Source organism: Hemiscyllium ocellatum, chromosome 36, assembly GCF_020745735.1.
Source record: "Hemiscyllium ocellatum isolate sHemOce1 chromosome 36, sHemOce1.pat.X.cur, whole genome shotgun sequence".
Lineage (NCBI taxonomy): Eukaryota > Metazoa > Chordata > Chondrichthyes > Orectolobiformes > Hemiscylliidae > Hemiscyllium > Hemiscyllium ocellatum.
This window is the reverse complement of record NC_083436.1, coordinates 38,936,613-38,961,626: the sequence shown is the minus strand read 5'-3', so window position 1 is coordinate 38,961,626 and position 25,014 is coordinate 38,936,613. Positions and strand designations below refer to the sequence as shown.

Genomic DNA, 25,014 nt, shown 5'->3' with positions numbered 1-25,014 from the left:
TCTGCTTTTATTTCAGATTTACAGCATATGAAGTATGCTGCTTTTATTTTCATAAATCATAGCTTTCGCTATGCCACTCCAGGTCGGCATCTTTCCTCATTCTCTGGCTGGAGCACTGAATGCCTTGACACTGAGCCTCCTTTCATAGCCCTCAACTAAAAACACAAAACATCAAAAGGCAGCTATCTTCCACTCTCAGCGACATCAAAACATTGCAGCGATATCATGCACAGCAAGGAAATTCCTAGGTTCATAACAATAGCAGCACTGCAGAGTAGTGCAATGAAACAATAAACCCTGTTACAAATGATTGTAATATTTCACTGACTCTGTCTGTTGGCACTTTACGCAAATTGCTGCAATTTGTTTGAAATTGCTAATGCTTGAATAAAATAAAACCATCCTTGCTCATTATTAGAGCAGTTATTTCATCAATGTTACTTAAATTAAAATCCAATTAGTAATGAAAGACTATTTCTTCTGACAGCGAAACCGCAAAAGAATTCTTTCCCGAACTTTCAAACAAGGAGCCTTCCATTTGTGACGTAGATGAGGAAGAATTTGAAATTCTGAAGAAGGGACACTGGACCTGAAATGCTAATTCTGTTTTCTCTCTCCATTTACTCCCAGACTTGCTGAGTTTCTCCAGCAGTTTCTGTTCTTATTGCAGATTTCCAGCTTCTGCAGTTCCTTGTTTTGTTAGATAGGGTGGACAGGGAGAGCTTTTTTCCAAGTATGGGGATGGCAAACACGAGGGGATACAACTTTAAAGTGAGGGGAGATAGATATTTAGTGTTTCTCTGGTGGTCTAGTGGTTAGGATTTGGCGCTCTCACCGCCGCGGCCCGGGTTCGATTCCCGGTCAGGGAAGTTAGCTTTCGAAGAACTATCTACAATGTAATTAGTTTTCATATAACTATTCCTACTTCTATATATTGGGCGGAACGGTGGCACAGTGGTTAGCACAGCTGCCTCACAGCGCCTGAGACCCGGGTTCAATTCCTGACTCAGGCGACTGACTGTGTGGAATTTGCACGTTCTCCCCGTGTCTGCGTGGGTTTCCTCCGGGTGCTCCGGTTTCCTCCCACAGTCCAAAGATGTGCAGGTCAGGTGAATTGGCCATGCTAAATTGCCCGTAGTGTTAGGTAAGGGGTAAATGTAGGGGTATGGGTGGGTTGCGCTTCGGTGGGTCGGTGTGGACTTGTTGGGCCGAAGGGCCTGTTTCCACACTGTAAGTAATCTAATCTAATTTAATATAAGACAGTTTCTTACTCAGAGAGTAGTAAGAGTATGGAATGTTTTGCCTGCAACGATAGTAGATTCGCCAATTTTAAGTGCAGTTAAGTCATCATTGGACAGGCATATGGAGGTACATGGAATAGTGTAGGTGGGATGGGCTTCAGATTAGTATGACAGGGCGGCGCAACATCGAGGGCTGAAGGGCCTGTACTGTGCTGTAATGTTCTATGTTCTATGTTCACTTCTCTGGACATTCCCCTACATTCACCTCTGACTAATGCACCTAACACTACGGGCAATTTAGCATGATCAATTCACCTAACTAGGGTGGCACGGTGGCTCAGTGGTTAGCACTGCTGCCCCACAGCGCCAGGGACCTGGGTTCAATTCCAGCCTCGGGCGAATGTGTGGAGTTTGCACATTCTCCCTGTATCTGCATTGGTTTCCTCCGGGTGCTCCGGTTTCCTGCCACAGTCCAAAGATGTGCAGGTTAGGTGAATTGGCCATGCTAATTGCCTATAGTGTTAGGTGCATTAGTCAGGTGTGAATGTAGGGGAATGGGTCTGGTGGGGTTGCTCTTCGGAGAGTTGGTGTGGACTCGTTGGGGCAAAGGGGCTGTTTCTATACTGTAGGGAATCTAATCTAATCTAACCTACGCATCGTTGGACTGCGGGAGGAAATCGGAGCATCCGGAGGAAACCTAATCACACAGGGGGAGAATTTGCAAACTCCCCACAGACAGTTACCTGAGGCTCTGATTGAACCTGGGTCCTTGGTGCTGTGAGGCAGTAGTGCAAACCACTGAGCCACCATGTGGCGACCCTCAGGTTAAACTCATCACCAGTACTCCCTCTCTCTGATGAAAGAGTGGGATTATAGTGACTTTACCTTTTAAAGCATCTCTAGCCCACTACCTCCCCAAGTTCATAGACTGGGAGATGAAAGACTGTCTTCAGTGTATTCAGCTTGGAAAAGCAATGGTGTGCATATCTTCGCAACACAGACAGTACTGCCTGAGGTAGGTCATAAGATTGGTTGCAAGTTCAACATCTGTTTGTGTAGTGAAAAATTAAGGCTGATTCTGACTAAAGCACACCATGAGCTGCTAGAAAAGGTCAGTTGGCACAACAATTGATGCGGGGCAGGACTTACATTTTATTTATTTGTTCAAGGTACATGGGCATCCCTGACTAGTGCATCTATTGCCCATCCAAAGAGGGCAATTAATAGTCAACTGCAAATGGGCAGCATGGTGGCATGGTTAGGACTGCTGCCTCACAGTGCTAGGGTCCCAGGTTCGATTCCTGCCTTGGGCGACTTTCTGTGTGGAGTTTGCACATTCTCCCCATACCTGTGTGGGTTTCCTCCAGGTGCTCCGGTTTCCTCCCACAATCCAAAGATATGCAGGTTAGGTGAATTGGCCATGCTAAATTGTCCATAGTGTTAGGTGCATTAGTCAGGGGTCAATGTAGGGGAATAGGTCTGGGTGGGTTACTCTTCAGAGGGTCAGTCTGGTCTTGTTGGGCTGAAGAGTCTGTTACCACACTGTAGGGAATCTAATCAGCATTGCTGTAGTCTGGAGTCACATGTAGGCCCAACTTCCTTCTCTAAAGGACATTTGTGAACCAGATGAGTTTTTGCAACAATCAACATGATTAGTCATTGTTAAACAAATGTTTTAAACTCTAGACTTTTAATTTAGTTCAGATTGCCACCATTTGGAACTCATATCATCAGAACATTAGCCTGGGGCTCTGGGTTACCAGCCCAGTGACAACAAAACGGGATCCGTCACCTCCCCAAATACAGGCAAAAATTAGATTTTTGAGGCTGGACAAAAGACGTGATCTTATACTCTGTGCTTAGTATATTCCGTGATAAATGGTACAGATTAAATATGATCAGCTTGGACTTGCAGTTCAGAACTTGAAGCAATAACCTAGCTAAAGCTATTAAGATCATGAAGCGTATAGGGCTTGTTATATAAACTAGTGGTTCTGAAAGAGTTAACATTAATAAGAACCCATTTCCCTCAATCTAATAATACCAACAGTCTTCAGGTAGAGAAGATCAGTCTAGCACAAGGTCTTTTTTTCCTACCCTAACAGACATTAATAAACCAGATAGGTTTTTACACCATTAAGCTAGCTTTTTATTCCAGAATTGTGTAAGATTGAATTTGATTATCTGCCGTGATGGGGTTTAAACTCATATTCTGAGAACGTTGGCCTGGTGGTCTAGGAATGACATTACATCATGTTGCATAACCCTCTTACTGTACTCTGACATTCAATGAATTAATGACAATTTGTTTTTTATTCATTCACAGGATGAGGGAGTCGCTGGCTAGGCAGCATTTATTGCCCATCCCTAACTGCCCAGAGGGGAGAGCAGTTAAGAGTCAACCACATTGCTGTGGGTCTGTGATTACATGTAGATCAGACCAGATAAGGATGGCAGTTTCCTTCCTTAAAGAGCATTTGTAAACCAGGTGGGTTTTTGTTTTCAAACAATCAGCAATATATTCATGGTCATCACTAGATCCTTAATTCCACATTTCTCTTGAATTAAAGTTCCACCATCTGGCATGGCTTGATTTGAACACAGGTCTCAAAGACAATATCTGGGTCCCTTGGTTAACAGACCAGTGATAATATGGTAAGCCATTGCCTCCCGTCCATTTGGTTTCATGTGAAACTTTCTCTTTTCCGCATCTTTCCTGGATGATTATGAAGTTGGGAAGATCATTTCTGGTGGAAATGTGTGCATAAATCATCCTCCTGGTTTGACTCTAGGTAGTATACTGTACATTAGAGGGAAAGGTTTAAGGTGAGAGGGGAAAGATTTAAAAGGGAAATCAGAAGCACCTTTTTCATGCAGAAGGTGGTGTCTATATGAAATGAGCTGCCAGAGGAAGTGGTGGAGACTGGTACAATTATAACATTTAAAAGACATCTGGATAAGTATACTTAAGGGACATTTAAGCAACTCTTGGATAGGCACATGGATGATAGTAAAATGTAGGGTATGTAGGTTAGTTTGATCTTAGAGTAGGATAAAAGATCGACACAACATCGAGAGCCGAGGGGCCTATACTGTGCTGTACTGTTCTATGTTCTCGAACAAGAAAGGTTTGGAGGGATATGGGCCAAGTGCTCGCAATGGGACTAGATTAATTTAGGATACCTGGTCAGCGTGGATGAGTTGGACCGAAGGGTATGTTTACATGCTGTACACCTCTATGGCTTTAACTTGAATTTACCAAAAATACAGGTCTTGCACAAAGCACCATAGCCTTTTCAAAAGTGAACCAGCCTGCTTAGAGACAGAGGACGAGGACAGTAAAGGAATTCAATCCATCTCCAGCCTGTATTTGTGGCGCCATGATTATTTTTCAATGATGCAGCTAATGCTTTATTATAGGGAGACCAAAAGTTCCAAATCTCCAGCTTCATACAGGCTTTGATTTAGAGATGTCACAGTACAGCGAAATATCACCTGCCACAAAATAGATGGGATTGCTAGCAGATAAATCATTGATTCTCCATGAGGAAACACTGAGAAAATTCAAGATTTTGCCCTCTGCCAACAGGTTTATAGCAAATAAAGATTTTCGTTCTCCCACAATCCTTTCTGTATTGCTTTGCTATTGCTTTATTGTACTAACATTTTCATCTGACTTCCTGCTCTTGTGCATATAACAGATGCTTATTTGTCTTTGAGATGATATATTAAAATGAAGGCTGCACTGTCCTCTAAGTAGCATGCAAAAAATCCCATGGTGCTATTTCAGGAAAGAGTAAGGGAATTCTCCTGGGTGTCTTGGCCTCTTTTTATCCCTCAAACAATGTCACCAAAGAACAGATTGCAAGAAAATTGCTACTTGGACATTTTTGCTAGGTGCCAATTGGTTGCTGTTTCCTACATTATAACAGTGACTGCACTTCAAAAGTACTTCATCGACTGCAAAGTACTTTGGAAAGTCCTGAGGTTGAGAGAGACATAAATTCAAATCTTTCCTTACAGTTTGTAGGTTGACTTCATAATAGCCAGAGACTTTTCCCCAGGGCAGGATTGACTGGTATGAGAAGTCATAGTTTGAAGATATTAAGAGGAAGGTATAAAGGAGACATCAGAGGTAGGTTCTTTACGCAGAGAGTTGTGAATGCATGGAATGCGTTGCCAGCAGCGGTGGTGGAAGCAAAGTCATTGGGGACAATTAAGCGACTGCTGGGCATGTACATGGATAGCAGGGGGTTGAGGGGTGCGTAGGTTAAGTTACTAAATTGTACATTAGGATTAAGTTTCGGCACAACATCGTGGGCCTAAGGGCCTGTTCCGTGCTGTACTTTTTCTATGTTTCTATGTCCTATATATTATATCGACAGTTTCACATTTCTGACCTTGTTCCAGTGGAATTTTCTCTGTTATCTATCCAATTATTATTTTCCACATATTTACCATCTTGCTCTCAAAAAAATCTTGTTGAGACAAAAAAATGGTCATTCCCTCTTGCAATGATTGCTCTTTCAAACTATAATTTTCCCCTCAGTTGAAGAGTCAAGAACATGGAGTTGGGCACACATTTAAAGTGAAGGGTGGGAGGTTTAGAGAGGATTTGAGGAAAAGATTTTCACCCAGAGGGCAGTGGTCAGGAATGCACTTTCGAGGAGGGTAGTCAAGCAGGATTCAGGCAGAAACCTTGCAATCTTTAAAAAGTACATGGATGAGCATTTGAAATGTCAAAACATTGAAGGTTATGGGACTAGCATGGAAAAGTGGGCCTAGTGTAGACAGTCTTGCATTTCTGGTAGTACAAATTCAATGGGCCAAAGGGCCTTTGTACAGTAAGATTCTATGACTCTGTAATGTTGAAACTGAAATAACTCCACAGAGGCTGGTATCACGTTACCAGGTCACCCTTTATTTACACATGGAGAATCCTTGACACTGATCCAGCTTCCTCAGAGCCAGCTCTCAGAGTAAACAGGATGTCTGACACTCCTGTTCTTACCTGTCATCCAGGGCTCCCTGATTGGACCAGATCAACAACCCTAATCAGGGAACTCATATCCTTTGAAGTCCACCTGGCTGACAATGTTACAATCACTACAAAAACATTTGTAGAATAATGTGTTGCATGAATGCAATTTCAAGTTGTTGACGATAAGTTGAAGCTCAGGCTTAAGTTGCAAAGCAAACCTGATAATTTTCCTTAAAGCATATTTTCCTGATATAACTCTCCATTTGTTTAGAGGGCTCTCAACTATAAATGAGGACTGAGCTTTGAATATTAACCTAAAACTCAGCATTTATTTGAAATGGAACCATAAATTACTTGCTAAACTTCAACTTTAAGAGACAATTACTTCTTGATTTGGAACTGAAGAAAATTGTAGAACTTGACTGAATTTGTAGTTGAAATAATAAACAGACACTATCAGACCTTGTTAGTGTCAGTAAATACAATTTCTGAGTTATTACAACTCGCTCATTTGTATTATAATGTATTCTGGACACATTTGCCACCCTAGTAATGCTGTTGAGTGAAGAGAATTTACTGTATTTGACATTTAAACCAGGTGAAGCAAATGCATTTGAAGAGCTTCAAGATCAACTCTGAGCAGCAAACAGCCCACAGCCTCGTCAATACACTGATCCAATGCAGAGTAACACTTGACTGCTCCAATTAATGAGGTGCAACAACTTTGTCGATACTAAACGTATAACTGAGTCTTTCTGAAGCCTGCAGGATTTGACTGAAATCTCCCCACGTAAGTAAAACTAATCTAATGTGCGCTGACCTTCATCCAGCTTTTGTGCAAAAAAACAGCAGAAGTATATTTGACAAACATGTGGCATTTCTGTTCATAGCGAAAAACTGAGAATAAATTGAACCACGTTTTGATGAGATGAAATATCGAGTTTGCCAATGCTTAATCTAATCCCATTAATACTGAAAGATCTTCTAAATTTAATTCTACTTTCCAGGCAATTTGATAACCTTTGCCAGTTACTGGGGCTTGTTGTGTGCCTTATTGACCTGTGACTCAACCTAAACGTTTGTGTGTGCTCTCACTCAGAAACTGAGCTGGAGATCCTTCTGCAAAGCCAATGAGATATTGGATCAGCATTGGGGAAAATAAGACCCTTCCATATGCAGCATCTCCACCAAATAAGATCAACAGTCAGAAACTGCAAACTCAGTTTTCATACTTTGAGATCTTTCTCTTGATAAAAGAAGATACAGAGAGCAAAAATTGTCATTGGTTCCTGAAATAACTCCACAGAGGCCGATATCCCATCACCAAGACACCCTTTGCATACACACGGAGAGTCCTGGACACTGACCCAACTCCCTCAGAGCCAGTTCTCAGAGTGAAGACAAACTCTGAGACTCCTGTTTATATCTGTCAGCCAGGGCTCCCTGATTGGACCAGATCAACAGCCCCAATCAAGGAACCCATGTTCTATAAGGTCCACCTGGCTAACCTTGTTACAATCCAATGTGTCAGTGGTTAGTTGATTCAGAAGAGAGAATTTGAGAACTGTGATCCAAAAGCTAAGACCACGTTCATGGTTTGCTGGGCAGTAATGATCCCCATGTTCCTGTATGCTTCAGACACTGGGACAGCAAATACCAGAAACCTCTGAAGAAGCACCCAGCCTTTACAAACTCCTCCAATATCTAATGGCAACAAAGGCAGTCCAACAACCACATCCTCCCTGAAACTAAAAGCATTGAGCTATTGATCACGCAAAATAAACCACGTTGACAGGCACTTCTTCCTCTTCCTGATACCTGAAGCAACTGATCCATTTGAACTCAGCAAACAAAACTGCAGATGCTGAAGATTTGAAACAAAAACAGAAATTGCTGGAGAAATGCACCTGAACGCTGCAGAAGGGTAACTGGAGTCGAAACATTAACTCAGTTTTTCTCTCTCCACAGATGCTGCCAGAACTGTTGAGTCTCTCCAGCAATTTCTGTTTTTGTTACTTGAAATCGGTCACAGTGTCAAAATCTCTGGAGAACTGGCAAATGTTTCAGGGAAGTCTCCAAGAGATCCTCCATTGATTCATGGAATTTCATTCTGGAAGGCACTGTACACATTGAGAGACTTCATCAGTGATGGAAGAGGAAAGGTCAAGATATCAGACTGAGTGGATATATCTCCAAGTAAACCTTCTAGCCAATGGTGAGCTGCCCCACACATAGCAGATTCTGGGCATCATGCATTGGATTCAGCAGCCAGCTCAGAACCCATCAGCCCAGAGAGGAAACAAATCATCCTCAATCCCGATGGATTACTTTAAAAGGTGAGAATCCACTGACGATTTGTTTATTGTTTCGGAAACATTTATCCATCAACCAACAGCACCAATACAGAGTATCCACCCCTTTATTGCCATTAAACCATAAGAGTATTAGATATAAGAGCTGAATTAGGCCATTTGGCCACTGAGTCTGCTACACCATTCGATCATGATTGATATGTTTCTCAACCCGATTCTCCTGCCTTCTCCCTTGAGCTCCTTATTAATCAAGAGTCTTCCTCTGTCTGGATCATTATTATACAATGTGAACAGTTGTGGTCCAAATACTGATCCCTGCAGAACTCTACAAGTCACTGGCTACCACTCTGAAAAAGAACCCTTTATCCCTACTCTCTGCCCTCTGCCAATCAGCCAATCCTCTCTCCATGCTAGTTCCTTGCCCCTAACACATGGACTCATTCCACAGCCTCTTGTGCAGAACCATTTTAAGGCTTCTAAAGTCCTCATAGGTCACATCCACTGGCTCTCCTTAGTCTAATCTGCTCATTACCTCCTCAGAGAATTCTAACAGATTTGCCAGGCATGACCTCCCCTTGACAAAGCCAGGTCATATTTTACCATGCACTTCAAAGTACTCTGCAATATCATCCTTAATCCAAAATCTTACTGATAACCAAGATCAGGCTAACAAGTCCATAGTTTCCTGTCTTCTGCTTCCCTCCCTTCTTAAACAGAGGTGCTACATTCGCCATTTTCCAATTCTCTGTGACCCTCCCTGACTCCAAGGATTCCTGAAAGATCACCTCCACATTCTGTACAGCTATCTCGTTCAGGAGCCCTTCTTGTGGGACTTTGGAGATTGCCACATCTGTCAGCAGTGCAACAGTGACAGCACTGATAAAATATTTCATTGGCTATTAAGTGTTTTGGGACATACTGAGGGCATGAAAGGCACTATTTAAAGCAAACTTGTTCTTTCATTCGGCTGCTTCAATGCAGAGCTGAGCAAAGCAATCCAGTTCACAAATAAATAAATTAAAGCCATTCATTTGTTAATCAGAATATAATATTCAATCAAGGAGCAACTAAATGAATTCTTTATCTCCTTACACCCTTACCACAGAGTGCTTGCATTTGGCTTTTTCAGTTAAAAGACTACACAGAGCTATCTCTGTCATGTGTTCAGATTTCATTGCCAGAATGTTCCACTGTGTGTTAGTGTCACTGCAGAAATATATCAGAGGATGTCTCCAAGTTAGAAAGTGGACCTCTTGTGTTTTTGTGATGGGTTGTGTGTTTTTTTCAGTCACCCTCAGAAATGCAGAATAACAAAGAAAGGAGTGTTGTTGTTTCGTGTGTGTTTCTGGTCTGATGTAAATTCCTGCTACCTTCAGGAGATATGAACAGAAGTGCTCGAAAATCTCAATCACTCAGAGTTAAAATAAAGGGAGACATATTTGATTTTAAATATTAACTCTGTTTCTCTTTCTACACATGCTGCTGGACCTGCTGGGTGTTTCCAGCATTTTCTCCTTAAACTTCAGAACTCCAGTATCTACAGTTCTTTTCCTTCTAGTCTAATGGAGGAACTGCTTAAACTGCTGTGACCCCTGGATTTTCACAAAGTCCCTGACCAATCTTAGTCAAACATAGTCCTTTTCCATCCGACACCCTGACATCCTATCCTCAGCATGAGGCCGACTGATGTTCACTTAGTGAATTTGGAAGCTTGTCAATGACCAAACAGCTGGGAGGGATGGAATTTAGAAGGATGATGTGGGGGGGGGGGGGGTCTGATTGAAACTTACAAAATACTGAGAAGCCTGGATAGAGCGGACTTGGAGACGATGCTTCCACCAATAAGAGAGACTAGGACTCGAGGGCACAGCCTCAGAGTGAAGGGAAGGCCCTTTAGAACTGAAATGAGAGAATTCCTTCAGCCAGATGGTGATGAATCTGTGAAACATATTGCCGCAGTGGGCTGTGTATTGAGTGTATTTAAGACAGAGATAGATAGGTTCTTGATGAGTAAAAGGATCAAAGTTTACAGGGATAAGGCAGCTGAATGGAATTGAGAAACATGTCGGCCATTATTGAATGCCTGAGCAAGCCCGATGAAGTGAATGGCCTAATTCTGCTCCTATATCTTATTGTCTTATGGTCCATTCCTTTCAGAAAGCCAGCCTTTAAATTTGGGGCAAGATCCAATTACTGTTGTTTGTAAATCACTGTTCCCTTTGCTCTATTTCCCTTATTTCATTCTCAGTCTCTCCTACTGACTATCTTATCCTTTCATGGCCCTGTTTCTCACCCTGATAACCATTGTCACTCCTTTCACAATTCATTATCCTGATTACCCCTCTGCCCTTCTCTGCTCTTATTTTGTTTAATGGAATACTAAAGTGATAATGATAATGTTTGTGATATTCTTCTGATGCTAGCAGAACAGAAGAGAGCTGAAGAGGCAGCATGTGAAAGAGAAGGACTTAGATGCCACACTAGAGACTTCTATTCAGCCCTCTGGTCAGGTTAAAAATGTTAACTAAATGTACAGAAAAGAGTGAGAGAGGCTTGAACTGACAATACTATATTTCCCATGGGTACATGAAATGAGCCAGAAATCAAATTAATTAAGGTGTTGAGCAGACAAGGAAGATCTGAGTGTACTGCCCAGGTGAAGGACAGAATATGGAGAGTGGGATCAAGAGGCATGGTAACCAAGCACAAAAAGAAGCAGTGTATGCATAGACACCCAAAAGCCAGAGATACACGTAAGTGGTTTAAAGAATACCAGTAGCAGTGTTCACATGAGACACTCCACAAAACACTGTTGACAATTCTTTTCCTGTGGCATTGCTTCAAACAGTTACATTTGTCATCTCAGTACGGACTCATTATTCATCCAGGCTACTTGCACATAAAGAAATGTCACCACAAAAGACACAAAAATTAATCACAGTTATCTTTTTCACAAAATGATCAATACAGCAGGATCTAACCTTACCATTCTACACAAGAAAGCAGACACTGAATTTCGGCACGTGGCCTTTCAGCTTGCCAGTGACATGTTCATCATTTTATGCCTCTCTCTGAGGCATAGGAGCCCGAACACTTGTCCTTTCTGAATCCAGCATTCAGCTTCGGTTTCAACACAATTTGCATACTATCAGCACCTCAGAAAGGCACAGCTTCTCTGAGGAGGAGAGACAGATTGACCTTTCAACAGTACATCGCTCGTCAGAACAGTTTTCCAGATTTGACATGGAGCCTTTATTTGCAATGCTGACCTGTAGTTTCCCTTCAGAGAGGCTGACAGACTTGCTGCATATTTCCAGCATTTTCAGTTATTATTCCTGTGTGCCAGCACCTGTTCTATTCCTTTTCTGGACTTGATACTGCTTAATTTTATAATTACAAGTTTATTATTGGCGTCTTGTTATTGATGCTGCATTATGTTGAAGCAGTTCCAATCATTAACTAATTCATTGGGTTTCGGCGTTACATTCTCATTTAGAACATTGATGTCATTTGCATTTCTCATGGTACAAGAAGTTTTAGGAATCATGTCAATTAGTTTCACTTTATTACATAAATCCCAGGAGTAATTTTGTAGAAAGGTTCCTTTGCATTGTACATATGTTTTTGTTTGAAAGCCCTACCTCTTGTCATCATTGACTTGGATCTCCATTATGGTATTCTTATTCCAGACCTAATGAGAACCCAGAAATATTATTTTCTTCTCTTGCTTTATTTTGAGGAAGTTTCCTAGCCTTCTTCACATCTTTTGAATGATTGTCTGTGCTTTGTCTTGGAGTCATACAGCATGGAAGCAGACCCTTCGGTCCAACCAGTCCACGTCAGCCATGTGCCCAGAATAAATTAGTCCCACCTGCTTGCGTTTGGCCTGTAACTCTCCAAACCCTTCTTATTCACGAATCTATACAAATGTCTTTTAAATGTTGTAACCGTACCCACATTCACCACTTCCTCTGGCAGTTCATTCCACACATGATCCACTCTCTGTGTTAATAAGATGCCCCTCATGTCCTTTTTCAATCTTTTCCTCTCACCTTAAGAATATGCCCTCTAGTTTTGAACTACACCCCTTCTAAAGGAAAAGACCCTTGTTATTCACCTTATCTGTACCCCTCATGATTTTATAAACCTCAATAAGGCACACCTCAATCTCCTACACTCTAGTGAAAAAATCCCACTCTATCCAGTCCATTGTTATATCTCAAACCCTACATTCCTGGCAACATCCTGGTATTTCTTTTCTGAACCCTCTCCAGTTTAATAGTATCCTTCCTGTAGCAGGGCGATCAGAACTCCACACGGTATTCCCCAATGTCCTGTATAGGGCTTTTGTTTAACATCAAACAGATGGCATCTCTGAAAATATAGCTCACCCTCAGCACTGCACTGAAATGGTAACCTCGATTGTGGACTCAAGTTTCTTGTGTTGGACTTCTATCTATGAACTTCTGATTCACAGGTAAGGGAGCAACCATTGCTAACAGCTAAACTGTGATAGATTATGTTGCTTCCCCAACACTTGTGCAGTTAGTTCTGGCACAGACTGTGACAGCGAATTACTCCTTGGCGTTCCAGCATTGAGGAGTTATGTGACAGCTTTTCTGATGTGTTGTGCCTTTTTGTGAGATGATGTATTGGGTTCTGTTGGTCAATGACATTTGAGATGAAGTTGAACCTTGGCTGCCCTTTGCATTGTGTCTCACTTTCATGAAATATGTGAAGCATTTAATTCTCGAGCCTTCTGCCGTAATCTATTTTGTATGCAATGTAATCTGAATTATACATTTGCAATCTCATGATCAATCAATCTTTGTGTGACGCAAGGAATGAAACATGTCAAGACTCACTGGTGAGTTAAAGTTAGCTGAAGGGTTGTTCCATTCATTGAGGTGTGCGGGCCTATACAGGTTGTCAAATTAAAACACATCATTCATCCTTGGGATGGGACAATATATTGAGGTATCTATTTCTCAGATAGATTTAATAGATGCTATTGCAAGGAGAACAGCAGAGTTCTCCAAAAAAACCCAAAGAACTGTGGATGCTGTAAATCAGAAACGATAACAGAAATTGCCGGTAAAACTCAGCAGATCTGGTAGCATCTCTAGGGAAAACTCGGAGTTAACATTTCCGGTCAATTGACCCTTCCTTAGAACACAGATCTCTTCCTAAAGTGCTTCTTAATATTTATTCCTCAACTAATAACATTAAAACAGAAGATGGAGTGACAGTAAAATTGTTGTTTCTTGAATTTTGCTGTCAGTAATTTGGCTGCCACATTTTCTAGATTACAACACAAATTACACTTTCCATGGAGCCCAAGTGCTTTCAGACATCCTGACATTGCAAACAGACTGTAGAAATACATACTGTGAAAACCTGAAGCATTCCAATCCACACCAGCAGTTTTGAACCTTGCAGTAAACTGAAAATTTTCAACCCTTTGTATTTCTGTAGTAGATAGAAATCTTCACTTTTTATAAGGCTGCAATGCCATTGTCAAAATTCAAGGTGGCAATTATCCAGATTGCCGGAACATAATAGGTGTTGGCATCTCTCAAATTATTTGAGGTTCTTCCAATATTATTTTCTTCATCTAAGGGAGATTTTCCCAGCACCAGTCCTTAATCCTTTTGGAATTGCTTTCCTCCTGATGTACATTTCAACACATATCGATGTTGACGGAAGGTTGACCACAAACAGGGACAAGAGGCAGACATTTGATAACATAAAATGTTTGAAGCATTTTGATTAAGAAGGACATTTAATGTCCTTTTAAGGGCCATGCATCACCGACCAATAGATTATCAAGAGAAGCAGTTTACTTTTCGTGACATTTCAGTGCTTAAAAAGCAACAGGAGCTGAAATATTTCTGTGGAACATGTGCTAGATTTTCCTTTTCAAACAGTTAACTGATTTTCTTTTGAAAGTTACTTGTGAAATCAACTTCCACCATTCATTCAGACGCCATCTTGTAGATGATAACAACTCCCTGCCATAAATTGCTCCTGATTTCCCCTATCATCATCTATTTAAAATTTATCCCCTTTGGTTGCTGATCCATATATCAGTCAAGGAAGTTTATTGCTGGTCATTTGAAACCCGTTGTAATTTTTCACATACTTCAAACATAATCAACACCTCAATACAAATGGCAAAACGGTAGTGTCTTTGCTCTGAGTCAAGGAGTCATATAGCACGGAAACAGACCCTTTGATCCAACTTGTCCATGCCAACCTGATACCCTCAATTAATCTAGTCCCATTTGCCAGCATTTGGTCTATATCCCTCTAAATCCTTCCTATTCATGCACCCAACCAATCACCTTTAAAATGTTGTAACTGTACTAGCCTTCACCACTTCCTCTGGCAGCTCATTCCATCCACAAACTAGGTCCATTTTATATCTTTCCCCTCTCACCTTAAACCTATGACCTCTAGTTTTGTATACTACATTGGTTTTGCTTGAGCTGGGTATCAGGTCCTTCGTTCTGGTGAGTTGTCGTCTGAGAGTGGCTGTTGGTTTGTGTGCTGTTATGACCTAGTAGTCACAGTAGTCTGGCTGTCAGTTCAGAAATGCTCTTGATGTATGGCAGTGTGGCTAGTCCATGCTATAGGACATGCCACAACCCAAAGGACTAGCCACACTACCAAACATCAAGAGCATTTCCGAACTGACAGCCAGACTACTGCGACCACTAGGACTCATAACAGCACACAAACCAACAGCCACTCTCAGACAACAACTCACCAGGACAAAGGACCTGATACCCAGCATGAGCAAAACCAATGTAGTGTACAAAATCCCATGCAAGGACTGCACAAAACACTACAATGGACAAACAGGAAGACAGCTAACGATCCGCATCCATGAACACTAGCCACGAAACAACATGACCAGCTATCCTTAGTAGCCACACATGCAGATGACAAGCAACATGAATTCGGACTGGGACAACACTATTATTATTGGACAAGCCAAACAGAGAACAACCAGGGAATTCCTAGAGGCATGGTATTCATCCACAGATTCAATCAATAAGCACATCGACCTGGACCCAATATACCGGCCAGTGCAGCGGACAGCTGGAACTGACAACCGGAAGCGGCAGATACAAATCACTACAAATGCCGGAGGAAACATCACAGATGCACTTCACAGGAGGCTCCCAAACACTGAGGATGTCACCTAGACAGGGGACGAAACGTCTGCAACACAAATTCCCAGCTCGGCGAACAGCATCACAACATAGACCACAACTAAAATTGTATCATTTAGTTTGCACCACCTTTATTGTTACATGTAGGATTGGAAAAGGTGGTTAAAAAATCAAGCATTACAAGAAGGAGAAAAGAAAATTCCTCACAGAATTGCCAAAGCTAATAACCAGACCTGATGATATTTGGACTTCTGAGATAAATTGACCATTGAAGATAGTGGATGCTTATCTTGAAGAGTCAAGATGTTATTGTATAATCAGCCTGCGTAAAGTTATCTTTCTTATTAAAAAGATCTCAAGGTTGAGCAATTGAAAAAGTACGGAAATGTTGTAATAAAATCTCATTCTTCATGACAATGAGGGTCCAAGACGCAGTAGCTGTTAGAAAAAGGTGACACAGTGGTCATGTCATTGGACTGGTCATCAAGAGGACTAGGCAAGCCCTCAGTGGACCCATGTCCATCCAGATAGTGAGGCAAACCCTCAGGGGACCCACGTCCATCCATAGAGCAAGGCATACTCTCTGGGGACCCACATTCAAATCCCATTACAACAGCTGGCAAAGCTGGATTTTAATTCATAAAGTTGAGTCTATATAGACAATTAGGAAATTATCACTGATCTGTTTTTTATAAAATCCTATCTGATTCAATAATTCCTCTTTGAGGAGAGAAAGCTACCATCCATATCTTAGTTGGTGGGTCCAGATGCACAACGAGTGATTGGTTCTTGTAGGACAGTGATAGTGTCCCTACCTCTGAGCTTGGAGATCTTTGGTTAAAGTCCCCATCTGTTCCAGAGGTGTGCAATTATATCTCTGATCCAGTAGATTAGGAAAATGCCTATATCACATCTGGCAATTCATACTTGATGTGATTCTGTCTGGTAGGCACAGACACAAAGGCAGGAATTTTAACCACGTAATGAGGTTCTCTCCCATAGATTGGAGAATTTGTCAGAGCCCTGCATCACCTCAGTTGAGGAGGTTTGTTTCTCAGGCTCCCTGTGAGGTAAGCGCCCCATCTGCCATTGGGTAACGACAAGCAGCAGTGGGATGAGGTGCGAAGTGACCATTAGTTTTTCACCTGAAGGCCTCAATCGGCCTCCGGGTGGGACCAACGCCCACCAGCCTTCCTGCCCCAGAGTAAATCAGTCAGAGGTGGGAAGGCAGCTGCAAGACTCCACCTCCAAATTCAGGGGGTGGGGGCAGATAGCAAATTCATCCAAAGTGCGCGAGCCGCCAGTGGAATCTGAGCAGCCCTCCTTCACGATTGTTCCAAGGTAATCAGAGGATGGCTGGGCCTTTTTCAGGACCGAGAGGGATCGCCCTAATGAGGTCCTAATGAATGTCATAGTGGACTTGAAATGTTAACTCTGTTTCTCTCTCCAGAAATGTTGCTCAGACCTGTTGAGTTTCCCCAGTGTTTACTGCATTTGTTTCCTATATCAAGCATCTGCAGTATTTTGCCTTTATTAAAGTACCCCAAAGTTACAGCAACAGATGAAGCTAGCTGGTTCACATTGTTACTGTTTAGTAGCAACACAAGTGATGTTCACCCCGAACAGAATGCTGCTGTTAAACCAAAAAGACAGTCTGTCCATCCCACAAATGGCATTTGAGTTTCAGTGACAGTATGATGCCAGATATTAAAACCAAACATCGAAAAGACCGGTGGATCATATCAAGTCGTGTATTCCTTTGACTGTTTACAAGTCAGGTATAGATCTTACCCACCCAGCCTGCATTTGCAACATAGTGTTTAACATTAAATGGTTCTGCAATTGGACAACATTTCCTCCAGAACCCTGGAAGTGTGAGGAATTCTCTGTTTAGGTTTGTCAATCTGGCTTGCAGTACAGTGTCCTTACATGTACGAGAAGCTGCATATATATGCAAGACAGTCCCTATTTCAAATCAACACTATAGATAACAGCCATTGGCTGGTTTATTTCTCAGGAAATAAGATGATTAGGGGTTTAGATAGGGTTGACCATGAGAACCACGTATGGAATCAGCTATTACGAGGGGGCATAGCTTTAAATTAAGGGGTGGTAGGTATAGGACTGATGTTAGGGGTAGATTCTTTTCTCAGCGAGTCGTGAGTTCATGGAATGCCCTGCCAGTAACAGTGGTGGACTCTCCCTCTTTATGGGCATTTAAACGGGCATTGGATAGGCATATGGAGGAAAGTGGGCTAGTGTAGGTTAGGTGGGCTTGGATCGGCGCAATATCGAGGGCCAAAGGGCCTGTACTGCGCTGTATTTTTCTATGTTCTGTGTTCTATGAAAATGTTTTGACCAATCAGAGCCAACATCTTCAATTTAAAATGTAAACAAAGCCCACTGTTAACTGTCAATCAGTATGAAAGGATGCATTCTTCATGTCAACACCTTTACCCATCAAAGTGCACCTCCTAACCAGTCAGAACTCTTCTCTCATATCCATTTTCCTTTTGAATTGATGTCTGTGTGAACTGTCCTGATGAGTGCATAATGAACGATTCTGACAAAAATTGATACTTTCCAGCAATACTTATTATTAAATGCAGGCTGCTTTTAGATATCAGCTTTGACTCAGTGGTTATGTCAGAGTCAGAAATGAATAGATTTAAACCCTACACTAGAAGCTTTGAACATAAAATCTAGATTGACACTCCAGTGCAATACTGAAGGAGGTGTAGGAGGTGCTGTCTTTTAGAGGAGGTATATGGGGGTCCATCTGCCCACTGTTAGATTAAAATGTTTCATAGTAATAGTTACTACCATGCTAACAAATCACAGTATTAAGTGTTATAAGACTTTGGTTAGGCCACACTTCGAATTTCGCATTCTATTCTGATTTGTCACATTACAGGAGGATGTGGAAGCTTTGGAGAGGGTGCAGATGAAGTTTACCAGGATGCTGCCTGGATTAGAGGGAATGAGTTATAAGGAGAGGTGAGAAAAACTCAAGTTGTTTTCTCTAGAGCGGCAGAGGCTGAGAGGAGACTTGATAGAAGTCTAAAAAATTATGAGATGCATAGATAGGGTTGACGGTGAGAATTTGGTTCCCAGAGTGAAATGTCTAAAACTAGGGGGGCATACAATTAAGAACAGAGGGGCAAGTTCAAACAATATGTGAGGAGCATGTTTTTACACAGAGGGAGTGGGAGAGATCTGAAACACCCTGCCAGGAATGGTGGTGGAGGCAGACACAAAATGGACGTTTCAGGGACTTTTTGGTAAGCACATGAATATACAAGGAATAGAAGGATATGGACAAAGGGCAGGCAGAGGGGATTAGTTTGATTTAGCATCATGTTCAGCACAACACTGTGGGCCGAGGAGCCTGATCCTATTCTATATTCTATGTTCTTTCAAACATCCTGAAATCATAAAAGAAGCTTTTTTTTTATTTGTTATGGTAGTGTCAGAATTTGGTCTCAGGATTTGATAGAAAAATATTTCAAATAATAAACCTGTAAGATGTGTCATATTTAGTGTTGGGATCATTTCAATAACATTCATCAACTTGTTAAAAGTCCTTCCTCAATTTACAGGCCACACAAAATAACAGGCCCAGTCAGGCCATCACTATGTAAGGTGATGGACATTATATCACATTAATCACTAGCAACTGAAAGAGACACAATGCAGTTTTACGCCATGAACATTTAACAAACCAACGTCTTTATCTGCTATCATAACAAATGCTTTGGGCTTGCTATAAATGAACAGGCTAATCTCTCCAAAATATAAAGAGAAGAATGAATTTGACACAAAACAGCTATACATTCTTGTGATATTGAAAGCTCAATTTCCAGGTTTCTTCTTTGATTCTTTTCATTTCAAGTACTTTCAGAAGGCACTGAGGCAAAGTCAATAGAAAGCCATAGCACGTGTGGAGCTTATTAAACTGTACAGGCATCAAAGATGAAGAGAAGCACAAGTCTTCCTTGATAACACCTTAAATGGATGGAAATTCAGTGCCTGAAAGGACTAGGGCATAATAAATAGCCAGGAGCCTTAGACAGCATGCAACTCTCGATGAATATATTGTTAAAACAGTTAAAGAGGGAGAAGAGGTAATAAGGTGAAGAGATAATAAACTTCCATGCATTAATGGAGACCAGACTAAAAATGCTTTCGAGAGATATAAGGAACACTGGAAAGGCTAACATTTATTGTCCATCCCTCATTGTCCTGAGAAGGAAGTGATGAACCACTTGCTTCAACTGGTCACAGCAGTTTGGTCCAACCAATATTTCTGTGTAGTCATTTCAGAGGGTAGTTATGAGTCATCAATCTTGATGAGGTTGTGGAATCAACATTTTAGTGACTGGTTTGCCCTCTTCCATCAAATGGCTGCAATCACTTTTACTGAAAACAACTCATTTGTCTCGATACGACAACAAGGCAGTGACAAAAAGCGACCCACATTGTGACTGGCTGTGGCTGCAATTTGTTTGGTTGCCATTTCCACATTTTTATATTGGGACAAAAATCAGCGCAGCTTAAACGTCCCAAATTTCAGAGGGCAGCAGGAGGTGAACCAGATAGAGCTTCTGTCTCTTTCTTTCTCAGATTCTGGCAGACAGACACACCTGGGAGGTTCATGGATATGGTTAAGTAAATTCCACGAGTCAATACTGCAATGGCTTCCATTTCTTTATCATAAAATGGAAAATATGTGGAGACTGCTTTCAGTTCAGTCAGATTCTGTTCCAAGTCCCCTGCTGTTCATCTTACTTGCAGGAGAGCTTCTGCCTGGTCAAAGTGAACTCACACACTGATTGCAGAACTACAAATACAAAATTGGAAAGCTTGAAATGAGTTTATTGATTAGAAGGACAAACTAACTTGCAGAGTAACACAATGGATTTGTGGAAGAATGCCCTCAGAAAACTTCAATGCCATATGCTGCTCAATTCTTCAACGTGATCCTTAAACAAAATCTCAGCCATTTCAGAGCATAAACAGAAGTCGGTTTTCCTTGTAAACAGTGTTTTCAACTTGAAACCTATCCCTCAAAAGACTTTTGAGGGGATCAACTGAATTTCCAGGACTGGGATCGATAGATTTTCATTAGGCAGTGTATCAAGTAAATGGAAGAAAGGCCGATAAATGGAGTTGAGGTTTGGATCAGTCATTATCTAATTGACGAGTAAGACAAGCCTGAAGTAACGAAGTGGCCTGTTTCCATTTCTAGTTTCCTGTGTTGCAATGTTCCTTTCACAAGTAATTGGATAAATGGCTGACTCTGAAAGTTACTGAATATTTTTAAGAGAGAGGTAGATAGGTTCTTATTAGTCAGGCAGATCATTAGTTATTGGACCACAGATGGGAATGTGGAATTCAAAATAAACAAATCAGCCACCATCTTACTGAATAGCGGACAGGCTTGAGGAGCTAAATGGTCTACTCCTGATCCTAATTTGTATATTTGTGTATTTCGAGCATTCTTGAAACTCAGCTCTCTTCTCATCCTAACAATACTGATTCAATTCTGTCAGTCTGATTTCTGTGCTACACAGCACAATTACATTCTGGTTAAAGTTAGCTTTGTAATAGCAACCATTCCATCTTATCCATACTTGTCCTTCTAGTCTTTGGAGTAATTGTTTTTTCTACCCTCCTTTACAGTTCAAGTCAAATATTCGAATGGTCTCACTTGCAGCTATCCTAATGTAGCCATCATACCCACTGAATGACACATGTCTAGCTCTGCGCATTCCCAAGTCCATCCTTGCACCATCCTATTGCTTATCACCTGGCTGCCTCTTATTGATATTATCTGATGAACAAAGTCAGATCTCACGTAAGTGCTTTTTTATCCACATTATCCACTTGATTCAGTGTGGGTGCCATATTGCAGTCCCAATGATAGACTGATAGCCAGTCAGGTCACAATTTTCACCAGCTCAGCGATGGCAAGGCACAAGTCATCCTGGCTTATCAGGAACTCCACACTTTATCCCTTTATCCCTCCATATTTCCCCCTAGTGGCCTGAAGAGCCTGTACCTTATTTCTTGCAAAGTCGGGGGCCTGTTTAATGTTGAAAAGAGCTTGAGATCCCAGTGTCTTAACAATGTTCACCTTTGTTTGACTTCTTCATTGCTGCCATATCTCTCATATGCCCCTTTAACATCTCCAATGCTCAAATTCTCCACTGATACTCTCCTTGCCCCTTCAAGCTCTGTTCTGCACAAAGTCCAGCTCAATGAAAATGCCACTATCTAAATCCATCCCACATGAGAACAATCCTCATTTATACAATGGTCTCAACCCATCCACTTCTGAAATGTCTACTAGCCCTACATCCTCCACAGCTCCAATATTGGCTTATTGAATGTTCCTGCGCTCTCTACATTGTTTGAGAAGTTTTTAGTTAGAATGCTGTATACTCTGGAATTCTCTATCTAAATGTCTTTGCCTATACATATCTCTTTCCAACTTCATTAAAATTCTATTCCCTTCACCATATTGGTGCATGTCTCTCCCTCTCTATCCTTCCACCTCGCCACCTCCTCCATTCATCTGAAATCTCTCGAACAACTTGCCTTGTTAAAGGTACACTGCTTATGAACTTTTGTTGTTGCAAGTAACCACATACATTATGGGATTAAAGATACAAGATCAAATGGGACATGGAAATGTCAGTTTATGCTGAACGATGTAGACTGTACATTAGCATTCAAGTGTAGCTTTCTATTAATTATTACTGCTGATATAGAGCGCATGATAAGAATATAGATCTGTAACAAGGTTACTGATAGAAAAACACAATGTAAGACAAATCAATGAACTACAAGAGTCAAAAGGTTGTACAAGCAAAACAATTTAACCCTGATTTTCCACGAGGCACCACTATTACATAAACTGTGAACTTGTGCTCAAATTTGCAGTATCAACTCACTACTTTCTCCCACAATTTGGTGTCGGGGAGAACTAGATGTAGATTTCTTGCTTTTCAGAACCTAACAAAGTTTTACTTTATATTGACAAGAAGGTTTTGGATACCTGGTCACATAACTGGTCTCACCAAAGCCCATCTTCGCTGGTTTAGCCAAGTAGTTCACACTGCATTCCTAAACAGCCAAAGGTGACATTTTAATCTTTACTGACCACAGACACCCACTCCATCAGATATCCTGGACTCAGCCACAAAGATGTTCTGTAGGCCAATCTCAAATCGATGAGTTTGTTATTGTTACTACATAGAATTGTCACTGCACTGCCACAGCATGGAATAACAAGAACTCTGGACAAATCTAAGTGTCTGTCATCAAAACTCCTCAACATTTGAGGAGGGATCAGGTCAGGCAAACGCACTGCAAGATTTCTGCCTTCAGCTGCCACTCTAATGGTATCTTCATAAGTAATATTTTCAATTGGGGAGTAAGATTTAGTTTGACGTCACAGCTGAAGTCACACCAACTGAGAAGGTCCTTTTCCTTGCTTTGCACTTAACTGGCAAAGCAACAAGACAATCCATCACTCCCACAAAGAGGGTTAATCAAACTGACTTGAAGTGTGCTAACTTTATGCTACCATTGATTTGCCCTTAGATTGGAGTAATATTAACTTCTAGTCTTTGCTCATTAATTGGAGAGGTGTAATCTCTGATTATATGTTAAGGTGGTTATTAGATGATCAACATGATGATCAGTTAATTAAAGACATTTCAATGCCTGCTGTCTCCCAAATTTCAGGGAGATTTTAAGGATAAGGACACAAGGATAACTGTGAAAAGAAACTATTCAGATAAAGCAATGTTCTTTTTAAATTAAAACTTTTGTAAAAAGAAAAGAGAAAAATCTACCAAATCCTAGAGAATTAAAGACAGGCTTTTAATTAAAACTTTCACTTGATGGAATAGCAATTATATATAACAAGAGTAAAATTTGTTATCGGATAACAAAATAGGGAGTTATGCAAATCTCATTAGCCCAGTGGAAAAAACAACTCATTAATAAAGAAATGATTGATAAGGTGTTGGTCCAACTGGCTTCTTCTTGTGGAAATGTTGCTCTCACCTTTGACTTGACTAAGTAACGTGGAAACATGCATATTATAACACAATAGAATGAGGAGAAAAGTGCCAAATTGCGAAAAGATTTTAAGTTAAAGCATTTAATCCATCTGAACACTGCATTTTGAACTGCAATGCATTGATATTCCATCTCTTCAGGTGTGCCTCTAAGCCATGTGTGCTATTGCAGGTGGAAGTTGAAGTACTGCTGCAGTAATAATCAATGAAAATGTTAACTCAATGTTACAGGAAAGGTATTCATTTTTATTAAAGTACCAATCATATGTTGAGGCTGGGAGGTATCCTGTGGAGTGGTGGCAATGTCCCTACCTCTGAGCCAGGAAGCTGGTACTCAAGTATCATCTGCTCCAGAGGTGTGTCATAACATCACTGATCAGGTTAAAATACCTACATTGGGTTTGAAGAAGAATTTCCCAGCTTCACCACACTTCCTCTCAATCCAGGTCTTGATTCTAGTTTTTCAACTTTCCTAGGAGATCCCATGGTTTTTGTGTGGAGGGAAGTATAGACCAGAGAGTGTTTTCTTCCTTGCACATTTTAAAAAAAAAACATATTCTAATCCCATCAAGGTGTATGATATCTGGCAATATTATAGAAATCATCAAGTCATCAAGATAATTTTGTTACAAGAAATGCATAAAGTTTTTGGTTTGTTTGAATTGGCTATTAAATATGTTTTTTTAATCTCAGAGCATTATGAACAAACAAAAAAAAATTCAAAATAAGGGTGAAGCAGGCTATTCACCCCTTCAGGCTTGCTCTGCCATTCAATCAGATCATGGCAGATCTGTTTGTATTTAGAACTCCACATTCCTGATGCAGAGATGGTTCTAAATTCATTTTATTTGTAAAGCGTACAGAATTTTAGAACTTTACAGAAATTTCAACACACAGGCTGTCTCTGCAGAGAGGCCCAGGGCTTCCAGAATCTTCCTTCTGTGTATGCAGACAGAGCTTTGACCCAAAGCTCCACCCATATGTTTCAGCAATCACGCACAATTATAAAGGTCAGTGAAGTGACCACATTCAAATACAGATTAATTACCATTAAAGAGAATGGTATTCCTCATGGAAGGTCAATAAAATGAATATGTTTATTGTCAGTATAACTGCTCAGTGGTATAATGCTCTTTCATATGCACGGAACACAAAATGGCAGCTGCCAGGAACAAAGATGGCACTACCTATATAATCAAACTCCTGAGTGTC

The 25,014-nt window shown here is 41.0% G+C and overlaps 1 protein-coding gene and 1 non-coding gene across 2 annotated transcripts in view; one reads left to right on the top strand and one right to left on the bottom strand.

The window, feature by feature from the left end:
- Nucleotides 1-25,014, bottom strand: part of grid2 (glutamate receptor, ionotropic, delta 2) — a 982,254-nt gene that overhangs the window by 691,509 nt on the left and 265,731 nt on the right. The window lies entirely within an intron of this gene.
- On the top strand, nt 798-869 carry trnae-cuc (transfer RNA glutamic acid (anticodon CUC)). The gene has a single exon. It is a non-coding gene; the product is annotated as a tRNA-Glu (tRNA).